The sequence below is a fragment of the Poecilia formosa genome, unplaced genomic scaffold (assembly GCF_000485575.1).
Source record: "Poecilia formosa unplaced genomic scaffold, Poecilia_formosa-5.1.2 Scaffold550, whole genome shotgun sequence".
NCBI lineage: Eukaryota > Metazoa > Chordata > Actinopteri > Cyprinodontiformes > Poeciliidae > Poecilia > Poecilia formosa.
The window spans coordinates 250,230-267,140 of NW_006800489.1; the positions used below are offsets into that span (position 1 = coordinate 250,230).

The following is a 16,911-nucleotide window of genomic DNA, read 5'->3' on the forward strand; positions in this document are numbered from 1 at the left end:
CTCTGAATGTGAACATCAAAAAACAACCAAAGGGTCTGGTTTTCACCTGTGAGGATGAAGGCAACCCAAACCCAACAGTTACCTGGAGCAGGTGCAGTAATTTTGAATAACTGTTCCTTTATTTAGTCATCCTAAAGCAGTCTTGAATAACGAGTAATTTTTATCACCTACCCCAGAGGTTTGGTTATCATTCAGGCAAATTTAGCTTGGAGAGTTCAGATAATGGTTTAGCATGAGTCAAGTGAATAATGGCTATAGATGCTTGTTTTTTGTTTGTTTTTTGTTTTCTTTGTCAAACTTTAATATGAGATCATGAAACTTATTTTAATATCCAACATAACCTGAGGGTTTCTGTGCATAGAGGGCCTGTTAAAGGCTGGTTGTTGCAATTCCTGTAGTCATTGTGAGCTTTTGCTTCTGTTATGTCCTTGTTTTTATGTCTTATTGTCAGTATTTTTCTCTTACCCTAGCTTATTCCCTCTGTTAGTTCAGTTATTTCTTGAGTTTTGGATTTGTTTTCATTTAGTATGTATTTCAACTTTCCATTCTAGTTTATTCCTTTTGTTAGTTCAGTTATGTCTTATTGTTGAGGATTGGATTTGATTGTTAGATCTAGTATATATTTCTGTTGCTGTTTAGGTTTCTTTCTGGTTGAGTCTTTGTTTTTGTCAGTTCATAAAGTTTGCCATTTATCACTCCCAGCTGCTTTCCATGTCTTCATCCAGTCTCATTTGGTTTCTCCCTAGGCCCATAGGCCCATTAACTGTCAGGCTTTTCACAAGTTTTCATTTTGTTTTATCAGGCTACATAATATTTTTCCAAAGGTCTTGGGCATAATGAATATGTTTTTGGAAAGTATAAAATGGAGCTTTGAGCTCTGTTTGGTCAGCAGTGGTTTTGACCTGGATCTCTAATTTTTGCAGACTCTTTTTTTTTGCCATCATGAACACCCATCTTGACTGAGAAAAGTGGTCCGTTAGTGCTTTAGATGTTATTCAGCTTCTTTTGTGAGCTCTTGGATGAATCATTAATGGTTTTTAAAGTTATTTTACTGGAACATTCTCTCCATTTACAGATAACCTATCTTACTGTGGTTTCCTGCAGTCTAAACTCCTTACAAATACCTAAATCGCCTGATTTAGGTATTTGTAAGGAAATCACCTGCTTAGAGTTTATTTTTCATCTAATCTGAAATTTCTCTAATTCAGGGCACAACGTGTTGCTTTTTAAGGTCTTAAGAAGTAGTAGTACTTCTTGCTACTTCATGTTCTGTTGTTAATTTTGCATATTGCATGATAATAAGTCCTGTGAATGGTTTGTAAAATGTCACTGAATACTGTTTCATAGCACTATTCAGATGTGTCAGATGTGGAAAATTTGGTAAATTTGTCATTACTTTCTTTTAATAACAGCAATCACTCTTTAAAACAGTTGACTGCTGTAATAAATGTAACAACTATATATACAAAAATATATATGTAGCAAAAAAAAAAAGTGTGATTCCAAGTCTCATCAGAGATGTTTATACCAAGTTCTTCTGACCATTCTGGTCTGATCTCATTGAGCTTTAATGTATTGAGTGGTAAAATGCTATTATACATTTCTGAGACGAGACCTATACATTGTGTAAGAGTTTGCAAAATGATGTCCATTCCTCCCTTTGGGGGTAAACTGGGAAAGCAGGGACTGATATTACAAACAAAATCTCAAATCTGGAGACAGCGGAATAGGGTGGAACACTTTAAATTAAATTTAGAGGAAAATATACCGTATTTTCTGGACTATAGAGCTCACCTCAATATAAGCCGCACCCACAAAGTTTAAAAACAAAAAACTGGAAACGTACATATATAAGCCGCTGGTATCTCCACCGCTCTTGGTTTTCCACAATAAATATGCTATTAAGGACGCAGCCCTCTATCTCCAACGCTGAACCATGGACTCGTTCACACAGAGCTTATGTGCAGCGGCTGTAATCAATGTGATTATTTCACATTGAGGAATATGAAATAATCATATGTTTTATCTTCTGCCTGCGTCTTTTCAAACAATTTATGCAAAATTGGCATGTCCTTTTGTTTTATCGTTTTTCTTCCCCGTTTCATTTTTATTGTTTTAGATAAATAAATTAAAATCATTTATAAAGGTTTATGAGGAGATGGCACTGGAGCTTCAACTATATACAACTTGTATATAATAAGAACTATATACTCGTAAAACTGTGAGAATGAGCTCTGACTGGAAGGCTGCTACCACTTCTGAAAATGAAGGCCTGTTTTTTTTATCAAACAAGGCGTCTTATGAAACGTCTTGTCAGCTGCATGCCATATGGTCATCACATAACACATTCCATCCAAAACGACTCTTGACTTCTTCCAACTCAGGAACGTGTCAGTGATTTATCACCTTCAGCGTTGAGCCAAAAAATACTTCAGTGTTATTTTTCTGCTTTTATATGTGGTTAGTTATTCAACTGAGAATCAAACTAATTTACAAATGTTGTATCTGGCTTGAGCAACTACGTTATAAGTTTTACAAAAGTGTGTGTATGGATAATCCTCAGTAGGATTTTTCAGCTAAAGTAAAGTGTAACAATTAAAACATCTCAAAATTATGGTAATTAAAATTTGTAAAACTATGCTTGCATTACCTTAGAAGCTTTAATGTTCATCAGTTCGTTATCCATATGTAATTTGTAAAGCCATATTTCTAATCCTGTATGATTCTTGTTTTCAGAACACAGTCCTATCAACTACGCTCCTTTTGTTAGTACATCAGTCAGAAATGCACCTGCTTTGGGGCATTTTATTTTCCAACAAAGCCGTTATTGTGACATTAAACAGACATGAAGCCAACCAGTTTACCTGGGGCATAATGCTTCTTCTTATGTATTGCACTGTCTAGGCAAAAAGGTATTTATGAAAACAAGGGTTTTACAACACTGTGATGGGTTAAAACAGAGTGGTGCATGTGGAAAATTTTACTCTGAGGGCATTAGTTTTATTTTTTTTTAACAGTACCTAAAATGTTATTCAAATTCTCTCTCTTTTTACTTGCATAAAAGAGCTTGTCCAGACATGTCCATACTTGAATATAATGACTAAAATGAGTTCCTCAAAGGTGCTATCAATTTAGGTTTGATCTTGTATCTGCAGGTCTTCCCCTGTGTTAGTTTAACTCACTGTCTTAGTTTAACTCAGTGAGTTAAGCTAACACAGGGCCTTCTCCTCATTCCAGCTTAGTGAGCATGAATTGCAAGAGAGTACATGAAGAAAGAGTTGCGAAATGGGGAGAAAACTTATGGCTCAAGCTCATTTTGTAAAACCAGCAAACGTGGAGTAATGAAATCAAAGGTAACTGTTAGATCCCCTGAGATTTAGGGCTTTTAGCAATCTTTCTATTTAACCCTCTGATGCGTAAGACCTCACCTTTTTGACCCGGTGAGGTAATCTTTTTGCAATATCTTTGTAATGAAAAGTTTTCATCACTTCATATTTCAGGTATTCCTCAAGAAACATGTTACTGATATTATGCAATTCAAATTTTTAATTTACCTTTTATACATTTTAAGAAATAGCATGGTTTATGTTACTACCCCCATTCTTCCGTGAGTGGGTCCAAAATGACCCGCATTCATTTCCTATGGAATTTAATGGGAATCTTGGTTTCTTACCAACTGTGACTGTCAAGGAACACATCTTTTTGTGAACCAAACACACTGAGACCTAAGTGTCTCCCCTGAGTAATAATATTTTACACAGCAAGAACTCTTACATATAAGTATTATCTTTATTTTTTTATCTCACAAATGTGTTTGTGTGTGTCAATCATGAGTACTGTGACAGCGTTATTGTCACGAATCAGCATATTAGCCTTCTTCAAAGTTAGCTAACACTAGTTACCTAACCAACTAGCTAACATTACCACCTATACTTTATTGTGCATGTGTATTATTTGTGTGTGTGTGTGTCTGTGTGTGTGTGTCTGACATCTTGGATGAGAAAACCAAAAGAGAGTGTGTTGAATGACATACAAAACCTGTTGATCAATGTGTTCAAGGTTCTTTCTTTTATCATCTTAATAAATAAAATACAAATTCATAGCTATAGAAATAAATGCATAAATAAACGAGCCAGAAAAGTATAGAGGGCCTTCTTTGGGTCGGGGAGGAAGTCCTGCCCCAAGTGGAGGAGTTCAAGTTTCTCAGGATCTTGTTCACCAATGAGGGAAAAATGGAGCAGGACATCAACAGGCGATTGGTGCAGCATCTGCAGTGAAGCAGGCGCTGTACCGATCTGTCGTGGTGAAGAGAGAGCTGAGCCAAAAAGGGAAGCTCTTTATTTACTTGTTGATCTAAGTTCCTACCCTCATCTACGGTCATGAGCTTTGGGTCATGTCCGATAGAACGAGGTCATGGATACAAGCGGCCAAAATTAGTTTTCCCTGTAGGGTGTCTGGGCTCTCCCTTAGAGATAGGATGAGAAGGACAGATATCCAGGAGAGACTCAAAGTAGAGCTGCTGCTCCTTCATGTTGAGAGGAGCTAGTTGAGGTGACTTGGCATCTGGTTAGGATCCCTCCTGGACGCCTCTGTGGTGAGGTGTTATGGGCACATCCCACCAGGAGGAGGCCTGGGGAAGACCCAGACACGCTGACGATGATTCTCAGCTGGTCTGGGAATGCCATGGGTTCCCCCAGAGGAGCTGGGGAAAGCAAACTCTGAGTCTCCTTACTTAGGCTGCTGACCCCGCGACCCGACCCCGGATAAACGGAAGATGGATGGATGGATGGATGGATGGATGGATGGATGGATGGATGGATGGATGGATGGATGGATCATACACACACTCACATGCATGATACACATAGCATAATAGAACAGAGACAGTAATGTTAGCTTGCTTGGTTAGCTAGCTAGTTTCAAGAAAAGTGCTCTTTTGCAGCCTCCCCCCATGCCCACACACACACCCACACACACACTTAATGGATGTTAACATTGTCCATTATTGACATTTCATCATTGTTGTAAAATTGCTGCTGTTGTCATTTTGTTTTAAAAATGTTCTACAAATTGTCAGAAATGTTCTACAAATTGTTCTAAAAACGTAAAAAAAAAAAGTGAAAAATGAATATATTTCAAACATGAAATAACTCTTGTGTGAAATAAAACGCAGTAGAAAGTATTATACAAAACATTATTTTGAATCAAAATGACAAAAGTAGCATAAAAACACACTGATTGTAACCCGGGTCAAAAAGGACCCACTCACGGAAGACTGTGTAGTCAGTCACTCGCGCATCAGAGGGTTAAGACTGTGCAATCATAGATGTGCAAAATGTGTTGTTGCGTATTCCGACTACTTCAATCTGTCGCCCAAGAGATCAGGAGACAAAATACGTTGGATTGTAAATGCTGAACCACACCAAAGTAAACACCAAAGGTGTGGTCTCTGTTCTAATCTTACATGAGCACAATAAAAACATAACAGCTCTGCACCTGCTGATGGACTGAATGTTCCCCTACGCCTTAGGGCGTAGGGGAACTGGTGGGACAGCAACTGCCTTAATATACTGGAAAAGTTTAGCAATGCATGAATGGAGGGAATAATGGTAACGTTTCTCTATAGAATGTGACATCATTCAATAAGACAATATAACAAGACTTATTGGGGATTGTTGTGGAAAGAATTATTACCAAGCACTGTTCAGGTAAAATCACTCAATCAGATTTATTTATCAATTGTGCACCACTCAGAGAGCTCTAGGACAATCGATCATGAAGCAATTCTGGATGGAAAGCTCTGCCAGGCAGAGACAACACATGAGTTTTATACCACGGATAAGGAATTCAAAACAAATGGGTGAGACAGTCTGCTTCTCATGCAGCTGTAGAAACAACTTCCAACCTTGTACATGTAACCCAAATATTTATTTTGGTGAGAGTTCACAAGCATTTCATATAACATGATCAGCAGATGCTAACTTATAGTAATTTTCCACTACAGGATGAAGATGTTTTTGCTGATGTTCTTGCATGTAAGCTGCGACTTAGCTTGAAACAGACCATGGCATGCATTGTTTTCCACGATAGCTAAGAAAGTAGACATTTTGGAAACATAAAGCTAGGTTTTAAATTGGTTGTTGTAAGAATGTGATTTATTTTATTTTTTTGTAAAAGATCACTTTTATATTTGTAAGTTTCTTCCTAGCTGGAAAAATCAACTATTTTTTGTCCATATATTTAAGACTGTGTTCTTGAAGCTTCACGATAATGTTCTTGTGTTTTCTATGGCAACTTTCCAAAGAGACAAAACGGGTCCTGCCTTCCACGTATATTATCACGTATGTGTAAAAGGATCAATAGTAACGATCTTCCCTTTTGAACTACATGCAGTTTCCCATTAAGGGTACAGAGTCCTCTGTGGTGAGCCTCAAATACAGGAGTCATAAACTGACTCAGTCTGAAGTTTTTGTTGATTCCTGTGAACCTCCAGAGTTCTGAAACTTGAAACGAGCTCATCTTCAAACTGCCCTCCTCAAGTAGGCAGTCAGATTACTCCCTACAAGTCTGAGTTAATTTGCGCTCAGTGAAAAGGAAATGAATGTCTCCAAACTATCATTGTATCAGAGTCTCCCCTTCCTGTTCCTCCGTCCTCTTTATAAAGATGCCAGACTTTCACTTTAAAGATTAAGAAACCGGAGTTCCTGATTTGTCTCTTTCATGGAACAGGTTCATGATTTTTGGCTACTGCGGTTGGAATGAGTCCCTGCGACCCGACCCCGGATATGCAGAAAGAACTGTACCAGACTCCAAGAATCTCACACTTCACTAAATCTTTATATAAGCTGAGCCATGAGTTTGAACCATAAACCGTCTGGGACTGCCTCATTTCATCTTCACCTTTCATTAGTTGGAGCACAAGCTAATCTCTTGTTTTCAGTGACCTCAACTGCCTGTAACAAGACAAATTGAATAAACATTCACATGAAGCAATTGTTTGTTTAAACAGAAAAAAAAAAAACCTGCCCAATTGAAGGGTTTCACACAGAAAACTTGCTAAGCCATTTGGTCGGAGCGGCGAGGCGGATCACCAGCGGTCCACTGTGTTTTTGTATTAAAAGATGTTAATTTGACAGGAAATGTCAAAACATTACTGGGTAATACAAAAAACAATTAAAATGAATATCAATTATTTACACTTCTGTTTAATCCAAATTTTGTTTAGGGAGAATATCAATGCTGCTAAGTTTGATTTGTTTCAACATACATGAATGAAAAGATTTTAAACTGTTTGACAGTTAAATTTAAGATTTTAAGGAGCTGGCAAACTTACTTTGTAAAATTTCAACTCATCTTTTAGGAATAATTCTGCTCCGCCAGTGAAACGGATGAAAATTTATTTAATTAAGCGCTTTTCTTTTTTTTTTTTTTTTTTTGTTCTTTCATCAAGCACTGCTTAGCCTGGCAGGGTTTGGGGGGGGCAGGTAAAGCCTTATAACACACTGGGGAAAACCCTGCAATAAAACACTGAGTCACTCATCACTATGGGATGAGTGCTAAAAAATGTGGATGGGTCATTTTCAGTGAAAAACTATAAAAGACCCTCTTTTAAGATCTGAAGTTGTTACAGCTGATTTTACTGTGTCCCCTCCTAAAAGCCCCACTGTGTGTCATTATGTGCACAACAAAGATTAAAGTCATAAATTACAGACGACACAGAATAAATGTGGGTATAACAAACCCACCCATGCCTGGTGGTAAACATGGGCGTAGTTAAGTTTTCTGTGTGATCAAGACAGTTACAGTTTCCTAGAGTAAACGCCCACAGTGGGCGTTTTCCTAGGTTAATGTAAGTAATTTAATTTAATTTATTATCCTGAACCGTCATTCCTTTGTGACCTGTCATTTACCATGACGCGGTATTATGTGTGTAACTCCTCTGTGTGCTAAAACGTTATCTTGACTTTTTCTCGTAGGGCAGGCGACGTTCTGTCTCCATCAGTCTTGGCTCAGGGGGCCTCGCTGACATTTGTGAAGGAATCTCAAGACCTGGCTGGTGTCTACCAGTGTGACGCAAATAACAAATACGGAAGTTACCAGAGTTTCCTCTACGTGGATTTCTCAGGTGATAATTTGTCTTTGACCTGTTTTAAATAAGCTATTTATGCTTTCTGGGGAAGTATTTTCTGTACATTTTCAAGCAAGTATTTGGGGATGTGAATATTTTGTTCTTTAATAATCAATGTTCTCCTCAACTTCTCTAAATTTGTAGTATTTTGTGCAGTGGCTTGTTTGAACTGGGGTTGTTTCAGTGGTCGGTGTATTTTGGTTTCACTCGCAGACAGCTTATCTGTGTCTGCAAATAGTACTCGAAACAAAGGTCACTTTGTACACCAGCATATCTTCTGGTAGGGGAGAAGTAAAAATAAAGGAAATAATAAATCCATCACCTGGAATACATCGTGTGCTCCAGGTTATGACACATTTAATGGACATAACCCAGTATATTTCCCCTTTATGCCCCTGTGTAAAGACACGTGATAAACCAGCTTCTGGAGGAACAAAAGGCCGTTATGAAACTAATCCCCTTCAGTCCCAGTAGACGGTTTAACATTATGGCTTTAATCAGCTGTCATGATAAGTTTGTTGAACTTCCGTATTTTATTGCAAAGGTTCCAACAAACTGTGAGTGTGCATAAAAAAAAAATCTACTGATACTACTGAAACCATTTTTGATTTTGAGAAAGTTACAACCATATTTTTCCCTACAAATTAAAATCCGAATCATGTCTTGTGAATTTGTATTCAGCCCACTTTTACGCCAATACTTGATCGCTCGGTAACTTGAGCTTTGAGTTTCACTTGTGTGCAGTAAAACCCTTCAGTCGACGTTGAAGAAACTTGATTGCATGTAATTAGTAGTGAAGGGAATGCTGTATGTAATTTACTGACTGCGTCTCCGTTCATGCTAGCCGCACAGTTTTCTACCATTAACTGCACTTACGCATTGACAACCAAACGCTATTTCAAATGTCTTTCGCTCATTGCAGACAAAATGTCTTAAAATCTTCCATTCTTTTCTTTTGCTGTTGAGATGACTAAATCCTTCAGGATCCTCAGTCTTTATTTTGTAATTTCGAGCGTACCCCGAGCACATAAGTGCTCAAACTTGACTGCAATGTTTTTTTCAATATAGAGAAGATGGTTCTCCAGTAACAAAGCAATAATAAATGAGAGTAACGAGGAGACATTCTCTACTGCTATTTACTGCATAATAACCTTGTAAAACACGTCTTGCATAAGATCCAAATGAAACCATTTAAATGTTATTATGGAATACAACAAACTAAAGAAGTCTGAAAGTACTTATGCAAGCCACAGACTCACATATTCCAGGCAGTATATTTTATTATCAAACCTATTTCAGTCAACAACATTGACTGGTTGCAGTTCCAACTGGAAAAAAAAAAAAAAAAAGAAAAAAAAAATACAGTTTAGGTCACAGCAAACTTGCTAACTTGTTTTCTACAGAAAAAGGGTGTTACTATGGGACAGGAAATTCTGCTGCGCCTGCAGGCTGAAAGTCCTTCATCAGGACAAAAATCAATGGGGTTGTTTTTTCCTATCTGCTGAGTTTCTGTCCTTCCTTCACTGCTGCAGATTGTTGCATTTGGAGGTTTTTGCCCTTCTGACAGAAAACAAAACTATCATTTCATCCACAGCTTGACGGGGTTTAAGCTGAAAAGGTTTATGTGCAGAGTGCTGTGCACTGCCAAGCTTTCTATTCTGTAGACTACCATCAACACGGGAAAGCATTTTATTACACAAACTCCAAAATTTGTGTGTTTCTCTTTGAAGCCTGAAGCTATTATCAGTATGTTTTTGGACCTGTGGACTCTTTGACCGGGAGCTTAACTTCTGAGAAAAAACCCCAATAATTACCCAATTCTGTGTGCGAGAGGCTGACATGTTTTTGGTGCTTAATGGTGCGGGGGACTGTGTCCATTCCAACTGTGAGATATTTGTAGTTGAAAGGATTTGGTCTTGTTACAGGATGAAAAATTCTGCTTATATAAATGGCTACTATGCAAGGCAGAAGGATGGGGTCAGCACGGCCATTCCTGTTTTAAGTTTTGTTTTGATGAGTTTGTGCGGAAGTTTAGACTGTGAAACGGCCCTGAAGTTAAATATAGCATTATGCTAGAAGAGAAGCTACACAACCAGATGTTGAATGAAACAGTTTATGTGATTCTTGTGCTGGAATGACGGCTCAGACTTATCTTTGGCAGTACTTTAAAAAGCTCAGAGAAACATCCAAATTATTTTTCTGTTTTAGATACAGGAGGCTAAATATTATTAACTAATTGGGTTGCTTCTGAAGGTAGTTTGTTGAAATAAACTTTTTACGTAAAAACATTTGTTGTTTTTCCCCCCCCTTTCCTTTGCAATTGTGCTCTAATTTGTGTTGGTCTATCATGTAAAATCACAATATAATTTAGGTTTTAGTAAAACAAAGTGTGCACTCTAGTAAACTTTGTCAGGAGCCCTGTTATGTAATCAGCCTGGGTCTGGATTTCCATCTGTGTGGCCTTTCATGGCATGTTATGAGCACCACCCAGGGACTCATAATCAACCAGTAAATCCAAAAGTGGTGAAAAACAAAACCAAAACATACAGATGAATAAGCTTTAACAAACATACCAAAATATTCATTTGAAGACATGGAAATAGTTTATCAGATCAAACATTTCTGTCAGCAGCCTGATGTTAAGCGGTTGGATGGCAACCAGTCATTTAATCTGATTTACTTTCATTAAATATTTCAACTAAACAGCACAGGTTTTCTTTCTTACTTTTTTTAAAGAGTAGAAATTGGAGAACGACACACATTTTCAACGGACTGCAGTGCTTCAGGAAACATGCAAGTTGTCATCAACATCCCATTCCAACAGGTTTTATGTGGTTAATTGAAGGCATGTTGAGTTCAGAGGGGAGGAAACTTCTCAAACAATGACATCAGTTTCTTGAACACAATTTTTGTGCAAGTTGAATAATATGTCAGAGGAGACGCTACCTCAACTGCATATACTTGCCAAGCCACTGCATATTTTAGTCAGGCAAAAACATAGGCCATCGGCTTCTATCCCCTCTCTTGCACTGTAGTCTTTGGCTCTGTGGGCACCAGACATATTCTGGTTTGCTGCAGTTCTTGTTTTTAAGTTCTAGTAGAAGCTACATGTTGAGCTCTGTGAGAGTTATGTAAATCATATACGACATTTTACCAGTTTGTCAAACAAAATCAAGTTTTTAATTAACGTTTTGCGTTTGTGTCTTGTTTAACAGTAACAAGCTCCATAACTGGCTGGATTTTTTTTAGTATTCTTCTTCTGATCATTGTGGCAGCTGGCTTTGCTGCATTTCTGCACAAACATGGATGTTTTAAACTTCCGAGGTAAAAGCTACAACAGCCTTTAACCATTAACTCTGATGCCATTTTAAATTCATCCTGCTCAAGTTATGTCTTGTTTTTACTTGTCAGGTTTCTAAGGCCTGACAGAGACGCAGTGCGAACATCCTCACCAGACGAAGCAGCAAATGAAAATGCTGCACTATAACACCAGAGGGAAAGAGATGGGTCCTAATACGTCCAAGCAGATACTGAAACTTAAGCTTGTAAGTCATGCCACTGCAATGCATTTTCTTCTTTTTGTAGTTTTTACATGTAAATGTGTGTGTTTTAAAATACGTTTTAATGTGTGTATTCTATGTATAATTTATTGAGTTGTTCTTTCTTTTATTTTGTGTAATGCAACAACTTTGTTTTTAACAATAGCCCACCTTCTCCCCCATTTCTCACAAATCTTTTGGAGATTTAATTTTAGGCTAACCAGATGTGTGAATTGTCTGTTTTAGGACCATCTTTGGCAGAGATTGAAACAACAAGATGCTGGCTTGCTGACTCGATTCCTGCCTCTGTCGTTGTGTCCTTTAGCAAAACACTCCACCCACCTTGCCCGCTGGTCAGAGGGTGCATGGCAACTGTGCTGCTCTCTGAGGCTTCATGGAATATTTTGTGTCTCACCACTTCCTGCTTCTTCAACAGATAAGCTGCTCGACACTTGGCATTTAAATGGGAACTAACCAGAACTAGCCCTCCAAACATCAAATCAAAGCCAAGGATATTGTTGCCAAAGTAACCCTGATTGTCAAGGAACAGAAAAGCCCGATATTTAAGTTCAACTAAACCAGGGGTTACCAACTCCAGTCCTCGAGGGCTACCACCCTGTAACTTTTAGATGCGTCAAATACCTGGATCAAATAAACTGCTCGTTTCCAGCCTATTGCAGAGAGGAATGAATGCTGGTGAGGGAATTCAGACATTTTGGAGCAGACGTGAATCTAAAAGTTGCAGGATGGTAGCCCTCGAGGACTGGAGTTGGTGACCCCTGAACTAAACCTTATTGATGTATGTTTCCTCCTAACACTCTCTATCCCACGCCAAAAAGAAAAAGGATTTCCATCCCCTCTGGGTCAAACATCCTCTTTATGACTGTGACATCACGGCTGTCACCTGAGAATCCTGACCTTGTGCCTTAAAGTGCTAATGTAGCCTGTGATTGGTTTGGCCTCCAACTCCACATTAATAACTGAAGGATGTTGTTTATTTAAGAAGGAAGTCAGTGAACCAGAACTGCATTATGTAAACAGTTTTCCGCTACCATACTGATGGACACTATTTTTACTAGTTAAGCTGAACTTCATTGTTTTTAGTGAAAACATGAGAATTTGCAGTGAATAATTTGACTTAGTTTTCCAACACTACACATTTATTTTAGTACTTCAGCCGCCAACATTAGGGTTCCCTTTTGGTTACTTTTCTTCCCACTGCTGTTGTGCATCATAAGCAGCTCTACGTTTAGGTCTGATTCAGATTCCAGTGAGCAAAGCATTTCATGTGCCATTTTTATATTTGAAAACAATTATATAGAAAACCCCATGTCTCGTCTTTAGAGCCGATGTAAGTTTTTTGTAGAGAAATGCAGTGGAATAACTTTTTCGCTACACCAGTAAAATCTATTTTTACGACATTTTTGGATATTTCTTTGCTTTGAGAAATATCCATTTCACAGCTGAATTTTCCTATGTCGTTATTTTGTTGATTTTTAGATGCATACTTGGAGTCACTATGATGCAGGAAAATGAAACCATCAATTAGCATCTAGTGGACGACTGAAGGGTTTTTGAACCCAAACTTTGTTTTGAAGTATTTACGACCTTATCCAAAAAATCCTCAGTTCCATATGAGGAAAACAAATCCAGCATGACCAAGGCACCACTTTGTTAAAAAAATCCCTGACATTTTAGAAGAGGTATGTAAACTTTTGAGGAGCACCGTATGCATAACATGCAGTGAGCATGTATGCTATGCAATTAAAGCAGTAAGTAGGGGCAATTAAAGCCCCTTAATGTTAGTTAAATATAAAGCCTTAACTAGTCCAACCTTTAAAAATCTAAAATTCAGCATTTTAGGTTTTAGTTGTTGGTTTTTACTTGAGTTGAAATGTGTGGAAGACGTGTGTCACTCACCCAATCGCCTGAAAAGCCTTTTTCTCTTTTATTTTTTTACATCTTTAAGGCTTTATTGTGTTTTTGAAAGTTGTGGTGGACTCATCTATTTCAGTGACTGAAAAACACAAACAATGACCAACCTACGCTCCCTTGTACAGATGTTTTCGAAAACAAGTGTTTGCTGTATTAATAGTTTAGTTTGAGACTGCGTGTTAGGAAGTTTCATACTTAGTCAACATCACCTCCTGCAGGCTTTGTTCGGGTTAGTTACACTGAGGAAGTATGTTGAGTTCCATATTTTAAATGGGTTTTTTTATGTTTAATCTTTAAGTTGTATGTTTTTTTTTCTTCTTCCCAGAATGTCACTGGTTCAGCATTATTTATATTCTGAAGGTAAAATGAGTGTTATTGTGTTAATTTATAGAATTTGAGTTAACTATTATTAATTCCGTTGGGTTATTGGAAAAGTGTTGAGTTATCGCTCATTTGTTTAAATGAAGCTTCCAAGAACCTGTACTTGAAGTCTTTCAAAGTGTTTTTATCAGTTTTTCAGAATTTGGCTGCCTTTATTGTTTTACTTAATCATCTGACCATTTTCAGAAGAAATCTTTTTTTTTTGTTCTGTTCTTTAATTGTTTTTTTGTTGTTGTTGTTGTTGCTATTTAAAGATGGTGTTAAATGATGAACCACAGTTTGATCTGAAGACACTCAAATTTATCTGGTTGCTTTTTAGGCCTGAAGCTTCCTTTCCCCTAACTTGCCCTCGCTTTGCTCAAACGCTTCCTAGTAGAAAACAATAGATTAAAAAAAAAAGAATCCAAAAATTTTTGATCAAGAGCCAAAGTGAAAAGGTTACACCTAGAAAATTAACAAATTAAGTTTTATTTCTGATGAGACTATCTACCTCCAGACACAACAACACAGCATTATGCTGGTTCATCCATTTTGATTTTAAAGTGAACTGGGATTTAAAACTTGTATTTGTACCACAGCAAGTTTATAAGAATGATTTCTCCTTTGGTGTGTTCACCCTTATGAACTTTTGAAAATCCAAACCGTGACATGTTATCTGTTTCTCTCCTTTTTATCTGATGCTGCATTTCTTCTTGTTTTTTTTGTTTTTTTTTTTGTAAACATTATTTGTGACACAAAGTGAGCGTGGCTCTTAACAGCGTCGAACTCGCTCTTTATTCTCATAAAGTGTGAATCTACAGAAACTAAAAATAGTATTTAGTGACACCAAGTCAAACTTCTGCTCTGTTCTAAGCACACAAGCATAAGCACATGACACTGCACCAGCGTGAAAATGCACAATAGATGTTTCGGTTTTCATAAATGTTGCTGATGTCGACTATGGCATCCAGGTCAATCAGCATGCTGGTTAACCATGACACCTTTTACACTCTGCACAGAAATGAGCAGTGCAAAGTGTTTGGACTTGTCCTCTAATAAATAAAACATTAGATGCTATATATACTCACATAGCTTTAGTGAGTGGGTGTGTGCTTTTACACCTGCAATGAAAAATTGATAGAGACACTAATATAGTGCCTGTCTCCAATTCCCCAGTATAGCTACGTGATAGACCTAGCATACATTAATACCGTTGCTGTATAAGAGAAAAACTCGATGTAATGGACAGAAGTTTTTCTCTTTTACATATTTATTAAGTTTTCAAAATACAGCATACATGAATTATACACAAGAGTATAAAGCATATCTGTATTTAGCAAATTACTGTATAAGGAAAAATATACTCTTAGCAATACGACAACGCAAATAAAAACGTACAATAACTACAAATAAAATAAAAACAAGTCAGTGCAATTATAACTGGTTAAACTGCACTGATTACCATTTACATTTTAGGACGGTACTACCTTTCTATAAAGACACGGAACCAACGTGCACCTATACACTTCAGAGAACAAGTTGGAAATGTCACACCAATACTGGAAGAGTTCGGTTCATGACCAGAACAGACGTGACAGGGAGCCATCAGCCGACTTGCATTTATCACATTTAGAAGATATTGAGGGGAACATTCTGTACAGTTTCATCTTAGAATAGTGGAGTCTATGAAACACTTTGAACATAATTAACTGGTACTTTACATCAATAGAGCATGACCAAATCCTCCCAAGATCTCCCAGATCTCACTCCACATCTGCAAACCCAACTCCTCCTCCCACACAGCCCTCATGGAGTTTGTGGCAAAGTTAATTTGCTCTGCAAAGATGTCAGCAAAGCTTGAAATTTATACTTTTTATTCTGGAAAGCCCAACAGCAGCTTGCATATCTTTTTTGTTTTTTCTTCCAGAAGAAATTCAAGATGTTAATTCGAACAAAATTTCTAATTTGAAAATATCTGAAAAATTCTGCATCCGGAAGCGAGAAACATTCCTTCAACATGGCAAATGAAGCAAACTTTGACAGGAGTTTCTTTTTAACAAGTGAACAATACCTGGTGTTAAAGCTATTTATTTTTGTGTAACGTGGTGTTCATAGAAGTAGTTTTAGATCAGTGGTTCTTAACCTGGGTCCTATCGAACCCCAGGGGTCCGATGAGTCGGTCTCAGGGATTCGGCGGAGCCTCTGCCGCGGAAGTAAAGACACACTTGCGTAAAGTAGTGATGACATCTTGGTCATCACTTGCTGCAGAGAACCACATTACATTGCTTGGCCAGTGAGTGCTGCGGGGAATTTAGTGCGCACAGTAGTCAAGGGCTGTCATAGTTGTCTGTCGTGTGGTTTATTTCTTAATATTTTAATCCATACTAAATATGTCGAGCAAAAATAGAAGAAAAGGAACAGACTTTGCTGTGAAGATGACATGAGAGTAGCACTTGCCAAGGTGAAGCCACACACGTCTGAGCTGGTCTCCCAAAAACAACAGCAGAAGTCACACTGATTTGCAGGTATGTAATTTGTGCAATGCTTTATTCTGACCCCAAAAACTTATTTTGTGGATTCAAAATGACAAAAAACAAATTAAATTTAAAATAATAAAAAAATAATAATAAGTTATTAAAAAAAAAATTTAAATTCTTCCAAAAATCCAAATTTATTTTGAATTAGTAACATAGTACAATATTTTTTGGAGCTGAAATTCTTTTATGGGGCTGAAATATTTTTTAGGGGCCAGAATAAAGTGGTACCGTAATTTGTTGTGAGTTCATGCACCGTGTTGGTTTGGTTCATTGACCAAGGTGATGTTCATGCACGGCTCATTTTGTGTACCAGTAAAAAAAATTGTTTTAAAAAATCATATACCTATCTCTTATTTTGGAAAAAAAAATCATATTTTATTCATCAGTTTCATATGCGCATTCAGTGAATGCG

General features: G+C 37.4%; 3 long non-coding RNA genes across 3 annotated transcripts; 1 reads left to right on the top strand and 2 right to left on the bottom strand.

The window, feature by feature from the left end:
* Positions 1-6: 6 nt before the first annotated feature.
* Positions 7-11,992, top strand: LOC103129507 (uncharacterized). The gene is made up of 5 exons (XR_475082.2): positions 7-91; positions 7,977-8,125; positions 11,344-11,452; positions 11,540-11,673; positions 11,914-11,992. It is a non-coding gene; the product is annotated as an uncharacterized LOC103129507 (long non-coding RNA).
* A 92-nt stretch (positions 11,993-12,084) lies between these two features.
* On the bottom strand, positions 12,085-14,140 carry LOC107834210 (uncharacterized). The gene is made up of 2 exons (XR_001659991.1): positions 12,453-14,140; positions 12,085-12,240 (listed from the first exon to the last, which is right to left on the bottom strand). It is a non-coding gene; the product is annotated as an uncharacterized LOC107834210 (long non-coding RNA).
* A 571-nt stretch (positions 14,141-14,711) lies between these two features.
* LOC107834211 (uncharacterized) lies at positions 14,712-16,424 on the bottom strand. Its single transcript, XR_001659992.1, has 2 exons — positions 15,590-16,424; positions 14,712-15,487 (listed from the first exon to the last, which is right to left on the bottom strand). It is a non-coding gene; the product is annotated as an uncharacterized LOC107834211 (long non-coding RNA).
* Positions 16,425-16,911: the final 487 nt, after the last annotated feature.